This window comes from Protopterus annectens, chromosome 1.part1, assembly GCF_019279795.1.
Source record: "Protopterus annectens isolate FY-2018-M chromosome 1.part1, PAN1.0, whole genome shotgun sequence".
Lineage (NCBI taxonomy): Eukaryota > Metazoa > Chordata > Ceratodontiformes > Protopteridae > Protopterus > Protopterus annectens.
The window spans coordinates 1,216,939,620-1,216,954,786 of record NC_056726.1 but is presented as its reverse complement, the minus strand read 5'-3'; the positions used below and the strand labels follow the sequence as shown (position 1 = coordinate 1,216,954,786).

The window sequence follows — 15,167 nt, the reverse complement described above, 5'->3', positions numbered from 1 at the left end:
ACCCCTCCTTTTATGCCCAAGGTGGTTTCCAGTCTGACCCTTAACCAGTCTATTAACCTGCCTACTTTTTTCGATAATCCCCAAAATAAACAGGAAAGGATTCTGCACTCTTGTTGTGCACAGACAGCTGAGATTTTACTTGCAGAACTAAATCCTTTCGAAAATCTGAACAGTTGTTGGCTAGTTTTGCTCCTGGCGCTCAAGGTAAAGGTATTTCGAAACAAACCATCTCCAAATGGATTGCTCATTGTATTCACTTTTGTTACCTGCAGCATGGGAAGGTTCCCCCTCAGGGTATTTGGACCCACTCTACTAGAGCAGCCTCTACCTCTGCAACTTTTCTGAGAGGTGTGCCTACTAAGGACATTCTAGAAGCAGCTACTTGGTCTTCTGTCCATACTTTCACAAAGCATTACAGTCTACCTTTGTTTTCTAAATCCAGTGTATGGTTTGCCTCTGCAGTTTTGCAGGGCCTTCTTACCAATCCTTAATCTGTGCTTCATCCTCCCCCTTGTCTTTTTCCTGGGCATTGGGAATCAGCCCATATGTTAGGACTGCAACAGTAAAACACGAAGAACATAGTATAGTGTACAGTTGCCATAAATGTAGATGTTCGAGTGTATTCACTGTTGCAATCCTGGTTTCCCACCCTCCATTCCCCCTCTTCTCCTAAGGCACAGACGACTAATTTTTATTTTTTGGATGGCATGTTTCCAGGGTGTTTCCTTCCTAGGTTAGCCTTCTTTTGGGAGCTCCTGATAGTTAAGGCAAGAAAAACTGAGGAAATGGTGTCTGCTGCTTCCCTTTATACCTGACATTTTGAAATCTGTTTTACAACAGACAGCAGCCGACGTCGTATACCAAGGACTCTGGTATTCAGGACGACTGAGGGCTACCAGGAGTCAGATAAACCCATATGTTAGGACTGCAACAGTGAATACCATAAATGTAGATGTCCGAGTGCAAGTGTACACAACTGTACTTTTTCTGCCTTGCCCTTTGGCTTATCTACAGCAACAAGGATATTTACAAAGTGTCTAGCCCCAGTAGTAGCCTTCTGCAGAACAAAAGGTTATACAGATCTACCCATACTTGGGCGACTTCCTCATACAGGCAGAGGAAGCAAGTACTCTGCAGAGACATCTCCAATTCACGATTGCCCTCCCAGGAAGGCTGGGTTTCACAGTCAATCTACCTAAGCCCTACTTTCCTCCTTCGTAAGACAAAATTTTCTTGGGTTGCAGAATAAAGACTGATGTCATGAAGGCCTTTCTCCCACTGGAAAAGGTCACTTCTCTGACAGCTTTCTTTCAGAATTTACTCCTACTCCACTATTTCATTCAGGGGATTTCTTTGCCTACTAGGTCTGATGGCAGCCACTTTTTCCAATGCTGCCCCTTGCCAGACTGCAAATGAGGAAGTTCCAGTGGTACTTAAAGAATGTGTGGTCCCAACACTACTTGCCCCTAGATTCCCAGGTGCCCTTCCTCCAATGCCTGAAAAAAGAAATAAGGTGGTAGAATTCAGCAAATTCAACTAAATCCAGGACTACCTTTACAACCCCTCAAATGCAGTTCAGCATATGTACACAGATGCCTCAGATCTGCGATGGGGAGCCACTTTGAATGGCATCGAGGTAGTGTGTCAATGGGAGCCTTGCCTCCGGAAAAAACACAGTACAAGGGAAATGGCTGAAGTTCTCCTAGGCCTGTAGGCATTCCTTTCTCTCATACATCCAGGTCCCCTTCAAATCTTCAAACAGCACCACAATGCTGTGGTACATCAAGCAGGGCGGGACCATGTCTTTCCACTCTACAGACTGGCCATACAAGCATGGGAGCTGGCCACTCAGTCTAAAGTAACACTACAAGCAGTGTATATCCCATCACAGAACAACCACCAGGCAGATGCCCTCAGCAGGTCAGTTTCTCTAAATCACAAATGGATGTTACGCGGAGATATCTTCCTAGACATAGTCCGCCAGTGGGGTACACATCATATCTGTTTGCCTCCCCTGAGAACAGACAATTATAGCTATTCTGTTCAAGGTCCCACTCACCACAAGCCTGGAGATGTTCCTGTATGTGTTCCTCCCTTTCCTCTTATAAGCTCAAGCTGAAAATTCAGAGGGACAAGACAGAACTTTTCTGGTGGCCCCCCTATTGCCAAGGTAGCACTGATTCCCCCTTTTTATCATTAGCCAAGGGCAATCACCACAAGTTGCCTCACAAGGTGGACCTCAACACAACAGAAGGGCTGTCTCATTCACCCACATCTGCAAACCCTCAGTCTTACCCTGGGGGTGATAAACTTCTGATCTCTTTCAAACACCTTTACTTGGAGGACGTGCTATCTGTCCTGCAGCAGGCCAGGAAACCTACTATTAGGAGCTCCTATTTGTCAAAATGGAAAAGGTTCTCTGGTGTCTTCAAAGGCAACTAGACCCCTTTCAGGCGGGTATACCTCTAGTTTTGGCCTGTGTGTGAGCTCTGTCTGTTTCATATTCTTAAGTGAAAGTACATTTGTCTGCTATTTCAGCATGTTTACCCCTCAGTCCACCCCTATTGTCCAGCTTGGAGGTGAAGCTATATTTCAATGGGGTCCTGCATATCAGACCACTGAGGAAACCCATTTGTCCTCCTTGGGACCTGAATTTTGTTGTGGAGAAACTTACTTCTACCCCCTTTGAACCAGCAGCTTCTTCCACATTAAAGATGTGCACCTGGAAAACTGTTTTGCTTCTAGCCCTTATTTAAGCCAAAAGGGTCTCATTTAAACGGACTCATGGCCTCTCCACCATTGCCTTTCTTCATAAGGCTAGGGTCTCCGTTCACACTAACCCTTCCTTCATGCCCAAAGTGGTCAATGAACTGTCACTTAACAAATCTGTCCATTTACCGACCCTCTTTTCTTCACCACAGAATGACAGTGAGAGAATGCTCCATTTCTTAAATGTTCACAGGCAACTGAGGTTCTATCTGGATAAGACTAAGGACATCAAAGTCCAGCCAGCTGTTTGTATCCTTTCACCCCAGGGCCCTGGAGAAAGCTGTATCCAAACAGACCCTATCCTCATAGATCCCTAAAACTATATCTTTCTGCTACTCCTTCCACAGTAAAGTTACCCCACACTGAGGGAGCCCACTCTGCCAGGGCTGTGACCTCCTCAGGGGCCTTCCTGAAAGGACTTGTACAGCCACCGTCCTACAGGCAGCTACATGGTCCTCTGTTCATAGTTTCATTAGGCATTATAAATTAAATAACATCTCCAGAGCTAGGGCAGGATTTGCTAAAGCTGTCCTCCATGGTTTCTTGGAGAATGCTACCTCTTTCCCCACCCATTTGTCTGGCTGAGCTTTGGTACTCGATTACGTGACAATACTGCAACATGAGAATAGGAGGACATAGGTTAGTTGTGTAAAATCTGACCATAACCATAGATGTTCTCTTCCACATTGCAGTATTCTTTTCCCTCCTACCCCCCTATAGGACCTTTTCCCTTTCTGGATGGTGTCTTTTCAGCTGCCCTTAGACTGTTGTCCGACTGGGCATTCAGTTCTGAGGTCTTTGTGTACGGACTTCACATTTATGGCCCACAGTTTATGGTCCCATGGTGTCGTCCCACACACTTTACAGCAGCCAGGCTAAGCTTTTGTACGAGTTAGACGTTCGGGTCGCCTGAGGTGGAGGATCCCACATGTGAGAATACTGCAACATAGAAGAGAAGGACATCTGTGGTTATGTTAAGATTTTACTCATTTATCTTTATATCAGTACAGCATGAAGATTAGTCAAAGAAACACCATATGCAAAAAATGCTGAGGTAGAGAAAAGAATTTACAGGTTGCAGAACACACAATAGTTGTGCATGTCCTGTCACTAGTCACATCAGAAAGTTGACAAAGTAGGGTGAATTACTGTATGTGATGTAATGGTAGGTAGACCTTGCAACAGAGTGTATGTAGGGTTATAGTGCAACTTTAGCATGGTGCGGTTGTGTTGGGCTAAAGATACAAGTAAGGGGAGACTTAATGTTTTACAGTTTGGTAAGACAGCGCAATTAGAGATCTAGTTTTTCTGTAGGTGTGTTAACTTGAGTTGGAGTTTTCTTTTAAGAGTGCACCTGAGGATGTTCTTTGTGTTTCACTGTTGCAGTCTTCACATTTGGGTTATCTGCCTGCAGGTAGCACTCAGTCCACCTGAATACCAGAGTCTTGGGATTTCTGCGTCGGATACTGTCGCCTCTTCCATGATGTCAGGACGTCATGGGTATAAAACATGTAGCCGATGCCATTACATCGGTCTTTCTTGCTGTGCGGTGCCCAAAGCAGAAGCAGTTCGCAAGTGCCGGTCCAACTCCTGAAATTTTCGCGTTTGAGACCTGAAGTCTTCTAAAAGATAAGTACCCTGTTGGGGGTCCTTTTTTCTTGCTCTTAACCGATGTCAGAAAAAGTAATTGTCTTGCCTTTGGAAAGCAAATATTCAGAGATTTTCATTCTTACTGCATCATCTGTTTAGGCCCAGACCATGATGTTTCTCACCGTCGATTCTGTGCCTTGTTCAGCGCCCGATCTGTTTGTCATCGGGATATTTTTGTCGCTAAATTCTTTCGTTCTCGTTCTTCCTGTTTTCCAAAATGGCTTCAGTAAGTCACCCGACCACCAATCTTCCGAAAAAACGGAAGGATAAAGACAGAGGCAGACCGCATAGGCCGGTACTTAGTGAGGCGCCTTCGCAGCCCCTTTGCCCGCTTCTACAGATTCGCAGGCCTCTGCTGAGACCTTTTCAGAGTCCAGTGTGCTGCGAGTTGCTTCTTTGTCTATGGAACCTGCGGATGTCTCTACCTTGGATGGGTCCGGAGCCGCTGTGCAGGCACTGGCTTCTGAGGGTGTATTCCAACTTTTTGATAGTCGTATAAAACAGACATATTAATTTCTAACTAAAACTACAGAGTTTCTCTGGCCCAGAGTTCGCACTTCGCCTAGAAAACAAACGACCAAAGCACATGCTCTAGTTCCCATGCCAGGGAAACAATTGCTTAGAATAGCTGAAGTCCTTATAACTTTAATTAGGGGAAGACAGCCTTCCCCCTCTATAAGACAAAGGTTTGAGTTTCCTTCTGATTCTACCGACTGTGAGCCTGATGACTACTCTGATCCCTCTGATTACAAGGACATTCCCTTATTTTTCCTATGAGGATTCAGATGCAGAGGATTCCATCCCTTCTGCCTCCCCTCCAGAAGACTTTTCTTTTGGTGAAACCTTGCATACCTTGAGAGCATTTCCGCTGGTTATGCCAGGACTACCCACAGTCCAAAAAGAGAATCAGATAATTTTTAGACTTGCCTCAACACAGGCCACTAGCTATACCCACTGTTGTGGAGATTGTAGACGTCTCCTTGGAATCCAGCATTACCCCTGATACCTTGCCTCCCGCGGTCAGGAAACGTGACAGGTACTACAGAGTACCTGACTCCCACAAGTTTCTCTCTAAGAATCCTACTGCGGATCCAGCGACTATTTCCCAGGGACCTAAAGGCAGTAGGGCTACAAGAGCCAAAAGCCCTACCTCTTCGGACAGGGACTCTAGGGCTTTAGACGGGGTAAGAAGATGTACACCTCTGCTACTCTGGCCATCAGGGCTTTAAATTGCCAGATTCATATGTTAAAGTATCAGCAACATATTATGGAGCTAATTAAACAGAAAGTGATGTTGATTCCTGATTGTGCAGAATATAAAGATTTACAAGAGTTAATGCATTCTGCTAACCAAGTTGGAAAACATACTTTGCAATGTGGTTTTGATGCCTTAGAAGCATCTTGCAGGGCTGCTGCCACTGGGTCTGTTCTTAGAAGGCATGCTTGGCTTAACTAACTTATCTATCTTGCCCGACCTATGTCAAAGCAAAATTACTAGATGCACCACTAAATCAAGAACACTTGTTTGGCAATAAAGCAGTAGTAGTCCTCAAAAAGATGGAGGAAAAAGCTAAATCTATGCAAGCTGTTAAGTATTTCCTACAGGTACAGCCACCTAGATTCAGTAGGCATTGGCCTTCTAAAAACTGGTCCTTTCCAGTTCCTCAGACCTTAAGTCCTAACCCAGGGACAGCATACCACCACAATTACAATCTCAGGGTATGCACAGATCTAAGCAGTGAAGTGCTCCCATTTCTAAAACAGGGAGTGGTAAGCCAACATCCTATGGTGAAATCTCAGTGACTTACCCTTAATTCTTCCAAGCCTTGCCCAAGTAGTTGCACCCTTAGGAGGAAAACTTGCCCTACATGCAAAAAAATTGGGAGTACATCACCCAGGACAGATGGGTCTTGAACATGGTATCCCTGGGATACAGATTCTACTTCAACTCACTGCCAACCCCAAGCGGATGGCCAGACCTCCCCCCACACCAGTGGGCAGAGGCCCAAAAGCAAGTACTTTCTCTTCGCAGCATCAAGGCTATTTGACCTGTCCCAGCCGAGCATAGGGGGACAAGGTTTTTACTCCAGACTGATGTTCGTCTTTCACTGTTGCAGTCATTACATTTGGGTTATCTGCTTGCAGGTAGCCCTCAGTCGGCCTGATAAGTCTTGGGTCCTGCGTCGGTTGCTGTCCCTTCCATGACGTCAGGTCGTCAGGGGTATAAAACATGCAGCCGACGCCATTACTTCAGTCTTACTTGCCGTGCCCGAAGCAGAAGCAGTTCGCAAGTGCCGGTCAGCCGACTCCTGAAATTTTCATTTTCGAGTTTCAGAACCAAAGTCTTCAACTAAAACTAAGTACCCCATTTGGGAAACTTTTTCTTGCTCCTTACCGATGTCAGTAAAAGTTAATAATTGCATTACTTGTGGAAAGCAAATACCACATAAAGATTTTCATTCGTACTGTATTCCTTGCCTAGGCCCTGACGACATACCTTGCTGTCTGTTTTGTGCTTTATTTAATCAGCACACTGTCCGTCGTCTGTATATTTTCGCCTCTAAATATTTCGGTTCTCTGTTTAATATTCCAGAAATGTCATCGGTTAGCCATCCGACTACCGGGATTCCGAAAAAACGCAAAGATAGAGACAGACCGCCGAGGTCTAAAACTGCTAACGACCCTTCTCCTAAGCCAGTCAGTTCACCGGTACTAAGTGAGGTGCTTTTGCAGCCCCTGTATCTGCTACTTCTGATTCGCAGGCCTCTACTGAGACCCATTCGGAGTCCGGTATGCTGTGAGATGCTTCAACTATGGAACCTGCGGATGGGTCCGGAGCCACTGTGCAGGCACTGGCTTCTGAGGGTGTATTCAGGCCTACGGACTTGCATATTAAACTGACATCTCCTTTACTTTGGCCTAAATCTCGATCCATGCCTAAAAAAACGACACCCAGGCCTCTATGCCTAAAAAACAAATAAGAACGGCTAAAGATCTAATGCTAAATGGGGGGTAACCCCCCCCCCCCCCCCTCGAAGAGGCCTAGGACTGAAGTTGATTATGAATCTTCTGATCAGGATTCTATTTTTTCTAATTCTTCTGATCTGGATTTGCCCTCATCTACTTATGAAGATTCTGATGCAAAGGACTCAATTCCCTCTGCTTCCCCTCCTGAGGATTTTTCTTTTGGGGAAACCTTACATACCCTAAGGGAGCATTTCCACTGGGAAAGCCAGGATTTTTCTGATTCAAAAAAGTCTTAGGGATTTCCTTCTCCTACCTCAGCATAGGCTTTTAGCTATTCCTCCTGTACTAGACATTGTTAATGATGCCTTTTCGGAATCTAGTTTGGCCCCGGATTCCCTGCCTCCTGCTCCCAGAAAACATGACAGATACTACGGGGTCCCTGAGTCCCACAGGGTCCTTTTCAAAAATCCTATTGCAGATCCAGAGACTATTTCACAGGGGCCCAAGGACATTAAGGCTTCTACTGCTAAAAATCCTACCCCTTCTGATTCATTCCAGGGCGCTGGATAGATGGGGTAAGAAGGTCTACACTTCTGCAACCTTGCCATTAGGGCTTTAAACTGCCAGTTTCATATGTTAAAGTATCAGCAACATGTTATTGGACTGCTTAAACAGAAAATGATGATGATTCCTGATTGTGTGGAAAATAAAGAATTACAGGATTTAATGCGTTCTGCTGAACAAGTTGGAAAACATACTTTGCAATGTGATTTTGATTCATTAGAGGCATCTTGCAGGGCTGCTGTCACTGGGTCTGTACTTAGAAGGCATGCTTGGCTTAAGGAGCAGTCTTTGCCCGATCATGTTAAAGCTAAATTACTGGATGCTCCCTTAAACCAAGACCACCTGTTTGGCAACAAAGCAGTAGTAGTACTTAAAAAGAGGAGGAAAAAGCTAAATCTATGCAAACTGTTAAGATTTCCTGCAAGTACAGCCCCCCAGATGTAGTAGGCACTGGCCTAGGAATTGGTCCTTTCCTGCCTCTTCCAGGCCTTCTCAGTCCAAACCCAGAACCAGCAGAACACCTAGGCTTCAGTCCCAAGGTACTCACAGGCCTAAGCAGTGGGGGGCTTCCACTTCCAAAGCTGGGAGTAGTAAGACTCCCCCTATGGTAAACTGTCACAATGACGTAACTTTAAACCTTCCAAGCCCTGCTCAACTGACTGTTCCTTTAGGGGGAAAGATCACCCTGCATGCAAAAACCTGGGAACTCGTTACCCAAGTCAAATGGGTTTTAAATATAGTTTCCCAAGAATACAGATTCCACTTCCACTCCTTATCAACCCCAAACAGTGCGCCAGACCTACCCCCAAATCAGTGGGCAGAGGCTGAAAAGCAAGTTCTCTCTCTCCTAAGCGTCAGGGTGTCCCAGAAGAAGAATAAGGCCAAGGTTTCTACTAAAGACTTTTCTTGGTACCCAGGAAAGACTATTCCTGGCGTCCTGTCCTGGACCTGTCTATTCTAAACACTTTTTTTTGGTAATCCCAAAATTCAAAATGCTAACTCTTCATCAGCTGCTTCCCATGCTAGGCAAAAATGCCTGGTTGGCAACACTGGATTTAATGGAAGCCTACCTGCACATCCCAATAAGGGAATCTTGCAGAAGATGCCTACTCTTCAGAGCAGGTTACATGCACTATCAGTTGCCTACTGTGCCCAGGGTATTCACAAAGTGCCTAGCTCCAGTCATTTCATTTTGCAGGCAAAGAAATATTCAAATATACCCATACCTGGACGATTGTCTAATTCAGGCAGAAAGCCAGGACTTACTATTAACTGGCATTTGTAAAGAAATTAACTTCTCTGGGGTACACCGTAAATGAAAACAAATCACATATAGTACCCTGCCATTGTATTTCTGTGAGCAAGCTTGAATACAACTTCCCAGATGGCCTACCTCACGCCAGAGAAACAAGTTCGTTTGACAGCCTATTTCAAACTACTGGCCACAAAGACTCAACTATCTGCAAGGAAAATACTGCAAGCCCTGGGGTTCATGGCATCTTGCATTCTACTAATTCCATGTGCAAGACTGCATATGAGGAAACTGCAATGGTATCTAAAAAGCCTATGGTGTCAGCATTCTCAGAATCTAGAATCAATGATTCATATCATACCTTGTCTAAAGACAGAGTTCATTTGGGCAGAGGCCTGCCACCAAAACAAGGGACTGCCATTCACTCTACCCCCTGCCACCCAAACCCTAACAGACTCATCAGACTATGCATGGGGGGCTCACTTGGCAGGGCAGTGCATTCAGGGCAAATAGAACCAGAGTCAAATGCACCTGCATATCCATCAAAAAGAAGTGTTAGCTGTACAGAATGCTCTGACAGCCTTCAAGGACAACATTCTTCCAGGACAATTATTGGCTTGTCCTGACAACACCACCGTTATGTGGTACATAAGCGGAGGAACCCACTCATACCCTCTCTGCAGACTAGCCATGGCTCTGTGGAACACAGCCTTGAGCTTCCAAGTGCACTTACAAGCTCAATTCTTGCCAGGCAAGCTAAATACACCGGCAGACGACCTAATCAGAATTCTCATGGACCACACGAGTGGAAACTGGAACCAAAGATATTCAACATTTTGAGAAACAAATGGGGGAGCCCAGATATAGACCTGTTTGCCTCCCCTCAGAACTACCAGTTGGACAAATTCTGCACAAGGACTCCCCACAGACAAGCTTGGAAAGTGGATGCAGTGTCCTTCACCTGGAAAAATGTATCTGTTTGACTTTCCGCCTCTCCAAAGTGTTACTAAAGATCAAACAGGAGAAACCAAGGACAATACTTATTGCACCAGACTGGCCATGCCAACACTGGTGTGTACCCTCTCTTGTACAGTATCACTTCTGGAACCATGGCACCTGTCCCAGACCCCTACCCGGCTGTCCCAGCAGGAGGGCCAGATTCTGCACCCACAGCTTCAAACCCTGAACCTTGCAGTCTGGCTAAATTATATGATCTCTCCGTTACCATCCCTCAGTAAGCAAGTGATGGATGTCATTTTGGAGGCAAGGAGGCCTAGTACTAGAAAATACTATGCTGAAAAATGGAAAAGATTCTGTTCCTGGAGCCAAACACGGGATTTTACCGCACATTCTTCAATACTTAACTGAGATGCTTCACAAGGGCCTTTCCTTTTCCTTCAAAGTTCATGCCTCGGCCATTTCAGCTCATAATACAGAGCCACCCCTCTACTCTCATCCACTGCTGAAGCAATTCCTCAGAGGGGCCAAAAACTTAAGACCACCCCAGGAGAGCCCCTACTCCAGCCTGGGACCTTAACTTTATATTGGAAAAGCTCACTGTACCTCCCTTTGAGCCAGCTGCAAATGCAGAGTTGAAATTCCTTTCTTGGAAAACAGCCTTCCTTCTAGTCATCACTTCAACAAGAAGGGTTCTGAATTACAGGCCCTCATGGCAGTGGAGCCTTTCATCATCTTTCATGCGGACAGGGTGTCCCTCAGGACCAATCCCTCCTTGTTGCCCAAAGTGGTATCCAGTGTGGCCCTTAATCAGCCCATTCATTTTCCAACCTTTTCTAATCCACAGAACAAAGGGGAATGAATACTGCAGTCCTTGGACGTGCACAGACAACTTAGATTTTACTTGGACAGGACTAACCCTCTCAAGAAATCTGAACAACTGCTGGTTGCATTTGCTGCAGGGGCAGAGGGGAAGGCCATTTCAAAGCAAACCATTTCTAAGTGGATAGGCCATTCATTCATTTCTGCTTTAAGCACCATGGAAATCCCTACCCCAATGGGGATAAGACCACATTCGACCAGGACTGCATCTACTTCTACAGCCTTTCTCAGAGGTGTCCCTACCAGGGATATCCTAGAAGCTGCTACCTGGAGTTCTGTACATACCTTCACCAAGCATTACCACTTGCCAATTTTTTCTAAATCCAGAGCTGATTTTGCCACTGCAGTCTTGCAGGGCCTTATTGCTGGTCCTAATGCTGTCTAATTGCCATCTCCTTTCCTTAGCTTTGTGAATCTACCAAAATGTAATGACTGCAACAGTGAAACAAGAAGAACATAGTACAGTTGTGTACACTTACCATAAATGGTAGATGTTAGTGTATTCACTGGTTACCCTCCCTCCAGCCCTCCTGACTTCTATTGACTATTTTTCTATTCTTGCTTACTATGCTTAAAGCTTTCTGATGTATTTGCTTTTTTGTTGGAAGTGTAACCTTGTATATAATTGCTTCCCATTATGGGGGCACCTGACATCTGGGGCAAGAAAAGCTGACTACCTGACGTCATGGAAGTTGAGACAACAACCGACACAGGACCCAAGACTGATAATCAGGCCGACTGAGGGCTACCTGCAAGCAGATAACCCAAATGTAATGGCTGCAACAGTGAATACACTAACATCTACATTTGTGGTAAGTGTACACAATTGTACTTTTTATGGATTATAATAATTAGCTTTGCTGCAAATTAATATTTCAACACTTTGGTCACAGCAAACAAAATCCAGTACTTGGTAGTCAATGTCTACATATTATTCCCGTGCATTCTTTGGCGGCTGTATCTCTTCATTGTGTGCATTGTCCTTTCTTGAATAGCACTCAGAATTGTATGGTAGCACTGCTGGACAAAATAGGAGGATTACCCTGGCCATGTTTTCCTACAGTCTACACCAGTAATATGTTTTCCTGACAAAGTTGCCATACTAAGTCAAAAAGCCTCTTCTGGTTTGACCATATACAAGTAGTGGTATATGGAGAATTCTTTACTGTTGTAAACTTGAAGTAATTTTCAGTAGTGGTAAGTAAAAACAGGCATTCCTTAGCTCTTCCTGTCACATACATGATTGGCTAACGTAATTTAATGTACAGACGTATGTTAAGATTTTACTATAGTTTAGTGCAGATTGTTCATTTTCTGGTCATTGTTGATTTTATAGTGAGGCACACCAATGTCCCCCCTCACTAGACTGAGTCGGGAGAGAGTCATTGACTGCCTTTCTGGGGATAGGATCCTTCAGGTTACACAGACAATTCAGGTCCTTGAACCACAGGTACCAGTATGATTCTGTCATAGTCCATGTGTTTAATGATCTGAGACGTACCTCCATTGTTAAGCAAGACATGGTAGAGTTGCTGAATTGTCTCAGGCAGGTGTGAGCCTAGCACGGCAGAGCATGCTGCCTCCCCCAACGATGATGCCACATTACCAGTGAAATTGATTTTAACAATTGGCTTGGCTTCTAATGTAAATCCAAGGGAGTAGAGTATCCATCTGCCTGGGAGGACATCGTTGACAGACTGCACTGTTTTGCCAGGGATGGTCTTCTGTTTTCCCCTCTAGGCTTTCATATATTGACAAAGACTTTTTCCAGCCCCCATAGTGCCTTTTTTAAGCCATACCAAACTGGCAAACCTGACTTAACTGGGCCTACGAGGGAGTATCTAAAGGTGGCACTGTTCTGTGCTAGAAGTTTTAACAAGAAACTCCACTCCCTGCAAGCCTTCCAGTCTCTGGAGAGTGTAGATGTCTGTTTAATAACAAGGACATTGTTTAATTTCGCAGACAGTAACCTAGCACTGCAAGGTTAGAATGCTTTTCACACCTTTGAACTAACCACTCCACACACACCTTTGGACTAACCACTCCACAGGAGGGAATTAAAGGTGAAGTCTTGTCAATATTAAAAAATAACCTCACATCCAGACTAGTGTATGACCCACTGGAACTCCTGCATGTGCAACTCAGCATAAACAGGTTTTGTACCATATCCTTGCAACATGTAGGCCCTACTCCATGTCCGTGGAAACCCATACTACCTATTTTAAGCTACTGTAGTCCCTTACCATGATCTTCATGGGGGGATCTCAACTTACCCCTCCATAGATTGGGAATTGTACCCTACTTCTAATGCACAAGCACAATTCTTAGTTGATTCATTCTCCTACCAGGGTACAAACATTCTTGACCTTGTACTCCATAAATCTATGAACATGGAGTGATGATCTAATGTCCTCCCTTGGGAGATCTAGCTGTAAGACAGTATTGCTTGAAATATAATTTAAATCCAGGGACCCAGGGGAAACAAAAAACCTTTAGATCTATTCCAAGGCTAATCTGTCTAAGTGGCACCATGGCTAAATTCCAAAATTGGTAAACACAGTATGCCTACTTGTATTGACAAACTCAAAAGACACGCCAACCTCGTGGAATCACAGTATCAATCAGTTGTACAACAAAAGAAAAATTTTAGCTAAACATAGGAGCAAAGCCCAATTACTAAAATCCCTCTGAACAATCTAAACAAGCAGCTAAGATGGTTAATACTTCAGAGGCTAAATTTGAAGAAAAATAGCCATAGAAAAGCTTTGTGGCTGTCCTTTGCCCATGAAGCCATGTCTATAACTTCAAGGGAAATACACAACAATGCACAGAAGTTATTGTAAATGGCATCCTCCACAGTAAACCAGAGACCATTGCCAACATTTTGGCTGACAGATTCAGCTCAAATTTCTCCCCCGATCTTGCCAGTAGTCCAAAGGAAATACCATATACCACAATCCCCCCAACTGTTACTAGGGAACATGTCCAATGCACTTTCCGAGACCAAAAAGCACTGCATCAGTGGACCCTGGTAACATCTTGAGAGGCTTGCTAAATAGAATAAAACATGACCTCTCTGGTCTACTTGAATCACTTTTCAACTGAAGCCTACAGTCAAGTTTTGTGCCCAAGGAATTGAAAGATGGCTGCAGTCATTCCCCTGCACAAATGAGGGCCAGTCACTAATCTAGGTAAAGTATAGGCCCGTACGTCTGACAAGCTTCATATGTAAGGTTATGGAAAGGATAGTTGTCATGGACATAAAATGAGGACATAAGTAAACTGCAAGTGCTGGACCCATCACAGTTTGGCTTTGTTAAAGGAAGTTCATGCTTATTAAATGTGGTGGACAACTTTGAGGGGATCACCAAAACAATGAGGGCAAGACTGCACACACCTTACCTCGACCTGGGATGTAGTACCTCACTCTGGCATTATAGACAAGTTCACTAAGTTAGGTGTAAACCTTTTTATCACTCACTATATAGCTAACTGGCTCACTGATAGGGCCATGAGGTCAAAACAGTAAGACCACCTCCACCAAGAGAACAGTCACTAGTGAAGTCCCCAGGGCAGTGTACTGGGTCCTCTCCTTTGTCATCTGTTTCTGTAAAGTGGAAGCAAACACTGATGGTTTATTGATGACTAACTTTGCAGATAATTGCAAGCTGCAGGGTTGTCATAGACTCCACTGGAGACCCTAGCATTCTTTAGGAAGGCCCGTGTCTGACTAACAAATGGTGCCGAAGCCATGGTCTTGTACTAAACGCTAAGAAATTTAGAGGGACCTGAATTTTGTCTGAGACTTAAATAGAATGCGCTGAAGAGAGAAATGAGTCTCGGAGATGCCTCCTGCTATGGAGCAGGCTTCTCTTCCATGTGAATCTGAGTTTGTCAGTCAACCAGTTTACATGCAGCCTAGACCATTGGATGGGGAATAGGAAATTTACAACAGGCCTGGCTCCCATGTCTCTTAAGAACAGAGGTAGCATATAAATGCCTGGCCCTCTGTCCTGTTTGTATTCAGGATGTTTTTATTTTGTTAAACAACTTGGCTAGGCTTAATACGGGCCACAGACTTGTTAGTCTAGTAACAGTCTGTGAATTGCATAATTGTACCCTTTAG

At 44.6% G+C, this 15,167-nt stretch overlaps 1 protein-coding gene across 1 annotated transcript in view; it reads left to right on the top strand.

Moving 5' to 3' along the window:
• The window catches only part of U2AF2 (U2 small nuclear RNA auxiliary factor 2), a 529,844-nt gene that overhangs the window by 436,146 nt on the left and 78,531 nt on the right, over positions 1-15,167 (top strand). The window lies entirely within an intron of this gene.